We start from the raw sequence: 7024 nt of genomic DNA on the forward strand, positions 1-7024 counted from the left end.
CCATGCTCACCTCCATCCTCACCACCATCCTCACCACCATCCTCTCCACCATGCTCACCTCCATTCTCTCCACCATGCTCACCTCCATCCTTATCACCATCCTTACCTCCATCCTCACCACCATCCTCAACTCCATCCTTATCACCAGCCTCACCACCATCCTCTCCATCAACCTCTCCACCATGCTCACCACCATCCTTTCCACCACCTTCACCACCTCACTAGAACCTCCTGCTCCATCAGTTGGTGGTACCCTGCCTTGGCTCTTGTTTTGAGCAGGGCTGTGGCTATGCTGCTGGGAGCAGAGTTAAATCAAGGGGTTCTTCGTGAAGCAAAGGAGCTGGTGCTCAAGGGGTACCTTGTCAGTGAGCACACAACAGACAACTGCACAAACACTCAAAAGACCCCTGTGTGATAACTCTTCTGAAATGGCTTTCAAGTGGCACCAGCAACAGAGTGCGGGTAGTGGTAGTGGTGGAGACAGCAGTTGTGGGAGGTGGTGGGAGGTGATGCTGCTAGTGGTGACTATAGTGGTAATGGTGGTAGGGAGGTAGTGGTGGTAACAGTGATGATGGTAGTGGTGGAAGTGATGGTGGTGGTCATAATGATAACGGTGGTGGAGGTGATGGTGGGGAATATGGAGGTGATGGTGGGTGGGCAGCAGCTCAGAGAAAAGATCTTCAATTTGAATCATGCAGGAGGCAAAGGTATCCAGCTGGACTTGGAGGAAAGGACAGCAGGACAGAATCAGCAGATTTGCAAAAACACAAAAACTTGAACCTATACACCTGGGCAGAGGATGCTGGTGGAGGGCACGGCCGTGGACTCCAGAGCGACAGCTGTCTCCACGGTCCAGCCTTGGGATGAGACCCGAGGACACGTGGAAAAGCCTGTGGAGCTTAGGCCTGTGGCCTAGAGCCTGACTCTAGTCATGGCGCCCACAGAGGAATTTTGGGCTTGCACAGCTGCATCAGTGGAGAGAGTTCAGAGGGCACAGTAGAGCCAGAGCTTAGGCTGCTTCTCAGTGTGCTGGATGAGGGCTCTGCTTTTTCCTCACAGGCTTCATTTTCAGACAGACTCCCCAGGAGACAGCAAAAGTGATTGTAGATTTAAAACTTATTGAATCTCCATACATAGAAATTCTGGGAAAAAAGTGGGCATGTTCCTCCCACTGGTCTCAGAAAAAATCCCTCCAGAAACAGAGTAACGGGCCTGCCCTGAATGACGTGTCTCCCCGGCACCGCCCACTTAGCCAAGCGAATAGGTCAGATGCAGTAACAAGATGCCTCTGAAACAGGAAGAGGTAGTGGGGTGGTGAACCCCATTTGAATGGCATGGCTGTGAGTGTGAGGGGGAGGATGGTCCCCGTTCGGGTCAGCAAGGACAAAATATGTGACTTGAGCAAAAAAGCTAAGGACCATTGAACAAAAATGATAGAAATTATTAAAGTGTTACATGTTCATATTTACACAGGAAACAAGAGTCAAAAAAATAATCACCAAAAAGGTTGGAAGTGATTATTGGAGGTGGGATCATGGGTGATGTTTATCTTCCTTTCTGGTACCCAAGTGCCAATGGACACAAACAGAGATGCGCTTGAGCCCTGGATGCCCTTGCAACCGGGCCCTCAACTCCACGTCCCACCCTCCCAGCTTCACCGGCAAGCAATGCATTGTCTGTGAAGTAGGCGCCTCTCGTCTTCCCCACACTGACTGGGGCGGGTGGGACGTTGTTACCATTGCTGTTGTTACCTCTGCTGTTGGTTGGCTTTGGAAAGAAGCTGCTCCCCCGTGAGAAGCCACATCGCCTGCACCACAAGGCCGGTAACTATGGTTACGTGGCTCCTCAGCCCATTTTCCTCATTAGCATAACTTTATTACTCCATGAATACTCTTATCCAGTCAATTAATTTTATTGTCCATTATAGGACTATCCCATCAAAGAGATCCAACAGTAAGCTAGACCCCAAGACTCTGAAACCTCCCGCAAAATGCTCACCTGGCTGTTTCTGTCGATTCTAAACTATTATGATAATAGATATTACCCGACTCTAACCCCCTGAGCCCTGTTGGAAACAATCCTTATACCAGAGTTTAGACTCCCAGTAGATACGCCTTGGTCTTTCCACCCCTTCAATGACACAGAGATGCTATCGCGGTGCATCTGATGCCATGGTTCAGCTCTGCCTTAGCCACAGGGTGCAGCGGCATAGGGGGAGCTGGCATCCTGGGTGGCCCCCACCACTCCAGGGAACATCGCTCCTTACACCCCCCCCCACTCTTCAGGACATAGAAGCTGCTGGGTTTTGGGGAAACGCACTGTTGGAGGAGTCTCAAGATGATTTTATAGCCTCAGTTGTAGTTTCAAGCGATCTATTTGTTGGTAGTCAAGTATTTAATGTCTTCCTCTCTACGGCTCCTCGAAGGGCCACCTCCGAGTCTTCCTCGTCGTTTGTCTGGAAAGGGGGTTGGCCCGCGGCAGGCACAGTATTTGAATAAGGTAGGGCACGTGGGTGGACGAGAGGACCGGGTTACAGGGCTGGCTCCACTGCTGTTTGTGGGGTGCCTTTGGGTCTGTTTCTCTACGTGTCCAGTGCAGGATGAGAGGACACCAGACATCCACACCCGTGTTTATAGGCACTTGGGACCCCAAAGACTGCTGCACCGAGGTCTGTTAAGGAGTCTGGGCAGGCAGCTGATGACTGCCCTTCCAGAGGCCAGAATGGGCAGGCCTGGGATCCGTGGTCACTGATGACAAATCCTCAGATCGGATCACGGAGGTGGAAGGGGCTAAGGCCAGTTATTCCCCTCCACCAGCCACGCTCTGCAAGCAAGGGTCATTTTCTCCTGCAGTGGCGGGGGAGGGGGGGTGGTACAGCTCTAGCAGAGGTCTTTGGTGACACGGGGGGCAGGATCAGCCCTGCCCCTTCTCTCCTCTGCTACGGTCATTGTCCTCCCCGGTCTCTGGCATGGCCTGGGACATGTCCACCTGCCTGGCTTTTAAATGGCTCATCTCCTTGCCAGAGACGTTTGCGAGTCTGATCTCCCATTATGCAACAGGAGGCTGGACTCTGTCCCAGCTGTACAGGGATGCCTGGACCTGCCCACGGAGTGACCTGGGGCAAACTCTGTAACCATTTCATTGCATCATAGACATAATGCCCAGAGCTGCCTCACTGGGGTGCTGAGCACCTGACTGAGTCAATGCAGCCAACGCCAGGTGAGAGATGCACAGCCGTCAGTCACGCCCTTCGTCCCGGATGACGCCGTGTGAGAACACCCAGTCCCCAAAGGTGATAACACACATCACTCCTCTCACAGGACGCTGATGGGGCACAGAGACCAGGTCAGTCTGGGGATCTGGTGGAGGGGGGTTGGCATTCTTCAAGACTAGCAGGAAGGAACTTTGGGGTGACGAGCAGTTCTGGATCCTGACTGTGATGGGGCATGTGTTCAAGTGCATCAAACTGAGCCAAAAAAGAGTTCATTAGCAGTGTGATTTAAAGAACAAATTTAAGACACTTGTGTTACTGAAAAATGACAGAGGCTCCCTTAAAGCTGCCTGCCTGCTACTTCCTTTCTCCTGGGCCAGGAATGATTCTAGAAAAATTACATACCTTCCGATGCTTTCGAAAGCCCACAGCTTTGTCCCTGTGCCTCGCAGCAGTGAAACAGCCGGGATGTTTAAAACCTGCCCAAACCGCTGTGGTGTCTGCTGAGAAGACCCAGGCAGGGGATGAGCCCAGGTCAGAACCTGGGCGTCGGGAGCTGTTAGAACTCCTGTAAGCTATTTAAAGAGATTTAAACACGATGCTTCCTAGTTATTCTGAGGTGTAGCTATAATTGCCGTGCTTTTCCAAATAAATCCTTCAGATTAAATGGATATCGAGTGAGCGAATTCAACGATTGCTCACGGCACGCGAACCTTGTCAAAGTTGGGGGTGAGTCAGTCTAGATTAACAGGAGGAAGTTGGCAAATGTTGCCTCCTCTGAACACTATCAGTTGGGGCTGGTGTTGAATGTTTACATTTTGGGGAGAAAAAAACTCAGCCAGATAAGGCAACACTTTGGAGGCGGGAAGCCTGGCTTGGCAAGGAGGCTATATGAGGTGTGTGTGTGGGGGGTGGCGCACCTTTGCCACCTTTTCTTGGTGGCAGTGAGCCTGGCTGTCAAGCCTTCCAGCTGGTTTATCGATGAGAGCCAGGCCCTTCTTTCCGGCCTCAGGGGCCGAGATGGTGCCTCTTCCATCAGCATTTGCCCACGCCGAGGGCACTCCGTGACTATCCTGGGCACCCCGGGATCTGATCAGCACCCGCTCCCCATCTGCCTGCCCAGAAGGGGTTCTCTGAGTAAACTGGCATGCGTGCGCCCGCAGACTCTGCAGAGTCTTCGAGAAATGTGCCCAAAGGTGCCATTAGGACGTGGGAATTATGAGGTTAGCGGGAAGATGCCAAAAAACCAGGGAGCCACTTGAGCAGAGAGTATAAACATAAATATCCCCAAGCAGGCCCCAGCCCTGGGTTTTTTATGTTGATGCGCTAATACTATCCACGGAGGGTTTATTTACGCCGCCGTTTTGGTATTCCCTGCAATTCATTTATCTGCATAAGGAAGAGGCCCTAACAGGACAGTTCCTCATGAACAAGCGTCCCTGTGTGATCCCCACTGCTGTTTATAATCCTTCATGCCCAGATCTATAATTCATGAGCTGATGGCCGGGTGGCAGTTTCCATAAAGGCCACGGTGCGCACGCAGTCGTTAACACTCGCACCGTCACGCATGGAATCGAAATAAGTCCGCTCTCCTTCTATTCATCACGACGCCACCGACGTGTGGGCGATGATATTATCCAAATATTATTAAAACTTTGAACCCTGTCCCCATAAATTATGGCCGAATGGCTCCGTGGCCATGGGGGGGTGGGGTCGTTTGGGCTTCGGTTGCCACCGAGTAATTATGTGCTTAAAAGGAAGCGTGGCTGAGCATTCCCCTAGTAAAACAGAGAGGGGCTGGGATCATTTGTTACTCCTGCAGCGCTCGGAGCTGGACCGCTCGGGCAGGTCAAGTCAACCTTAGAGCGAGACAATTATCTGCTGAGAGAGCCCAAACATCTGTTATTAAGTGTGTACAGGCATCAAGGCAACATGCTGGAAATCTTGTCCACTTCAAACACTTGGCGTATTCCACACAACACCCCCTTTGCATTTCGTTACTGCCACAGTCAGCTTTGAAATATACCCTATCTTCCCTCCCCCGGCCGGCTCGAAGGCTTTCTGCAGCTGCTGAAGTCGGCGTGGTAACTTTAGAAGGTCCTCGCTATCTCTCTCTAATTCCACAAGTAGTAATAATAATTTGGGTTTTGTTTTTTTTTTTCCCTCGCAAGATTTCTTTCGCACGCATTAGGTATTCTGAGGAGTGTGGCCTGGGTGGAGATAACCTGGTGGGAAAGCCAAGGTCGGCTTGTGTCCACATTCAAAGCCAAATCTCTCTCTGATTCCTGTCTCCGAAGCACCTGGCGGGCTGGGCCGGGGCAGGCGGAGAGGTGGTTCTGTGCTGGTGCCATGAAGTGGGAAGTAGCGTTTGCAGATTATCGGGGGTCCCAGGGAACCGACGTGCTTTAGAATCCCGGGGAAGGAGGGAGAGGACCCCAGAAGCAGGTGGAAGAGAGCGGGAGCAGGTCAGGGAACAGCAAGGGACAGATCGAGAAAGGAGGCAGAGCTAGCTACGAGTGGGCAACATGGCAGGAGGAGGGCAGTGGGAAACCTCAGAGGCAGGCTTTGCCGTCGGGGGCTCGGCTGGGGCTTCCCAGACAAGAGTCACCCCATGCAAAGTGCGCCATGGAGCAAGGAGCCGGCCTGTTGTGGAGGAGGACAGCCAACCCTCTCCCGGGTACGTGACGTCGTCATAACAGACCCGATTCCTTTCTTCTCACGGAGAATGGAATCTCCAGGTCCTGTCGAGAGTTTGTAATCTGAGCATCTTCGAGATATATGGTGTCTGGATTAGCTTCAAAGTAATCCGGGGTGGAACGGGGTGGGCGGGGCTGTAGATGAAACAAAAGTAGCTCCGAGTTAATCATTGTTGGAGTCCAGGAACGGGCACAGGGGGGTTATTCTACTATTCTTGACACTTTTGATTGTATCTGAACATTTTCCATAATTAAAAAATCTCAAAGGCGCGGAGCCTCTGATGTGAGTGAGCCCCAAAGCCAGCGAAGGGCTCATCTCCCCAGGACAGAGTTTTTATGGGAACAAACTCAGAGAACGGAAGCCAAGTTGACTAGTTGGCACAGTCTGCGGGGCTCTGTGCTTATCCGCCCCGTAAACACATCCCCCCGAAAAGCTGTTTACATCGCTGTTTCATCATGCAGCGACCCAGAGCCCACGGGGGCTGTCTGGCCCAACCCCGCCGGCCGGCCGCCTCCTGGGCAGTCCAGGGTCTGCCGCGACATGGCCTCACCCTGGTTTTTGGGCCTGTTGTCTCATTCATCCACCTCTTCCCTCCTGGAGACTGGCGAGGTGGTCAGGTGGTGGTGGTGGAGGGAGACAGACCCTGGAGGCCAGCGGCCTGGCGTCGGGCCGGGCCCTCTTCCTGGGTAAGCGCTGCACGAAGGCGGAGCTGGCGTGGTGTTCGATGTCGCCAGCGAGGACAGGAGGGGAAGCAGGATCTAGACCTTTGAAAGCACAGGCCACTTCTCCTTGGGAAGGGCTTAGCTGGAACAGACTGCACGAGGGACAGGGTCATCCAGGGATCTAAGAGGCAGCTGCATCCATGCAAGGAGTGTGAGTGTTGCGGGGTGATGGTGGCCACGTGATGCAGTCCACCCCCGCTTCAGGGAAGAGCAGCTTAGCTTTCTTTGGAGAGCCGTCCCCTCACCCCACCCCCGCGGCCCAGGGACTCACCGTCCAGGGTGGACTGCAGGGGCCCGATCCTGCCCATCCGCCGGAAGCGCCACACGTGCCTGGACGCCGGCACATAGAGCCGCGTGACCTGCGGGCGGAGCGCGCTGAGGCCCGGCCCTCCCC

Source organism: Condylura cristata, unplaced genomic scaffold, assembly GCF_000260355.1.
Source record: "Condylura cristata isolate star-nosed mole 26May11 unplaced genomic scaffold, ConCri1.0 scaffold00039, whole genome shotgun sequence".
In the NCBI taxonomy this organism is placed as follows: Eukaryota; Metazoa; Chordata; class Mammalia; order Eulipotyphla; family Talpidae; genus Condylura; species Condylura cristata.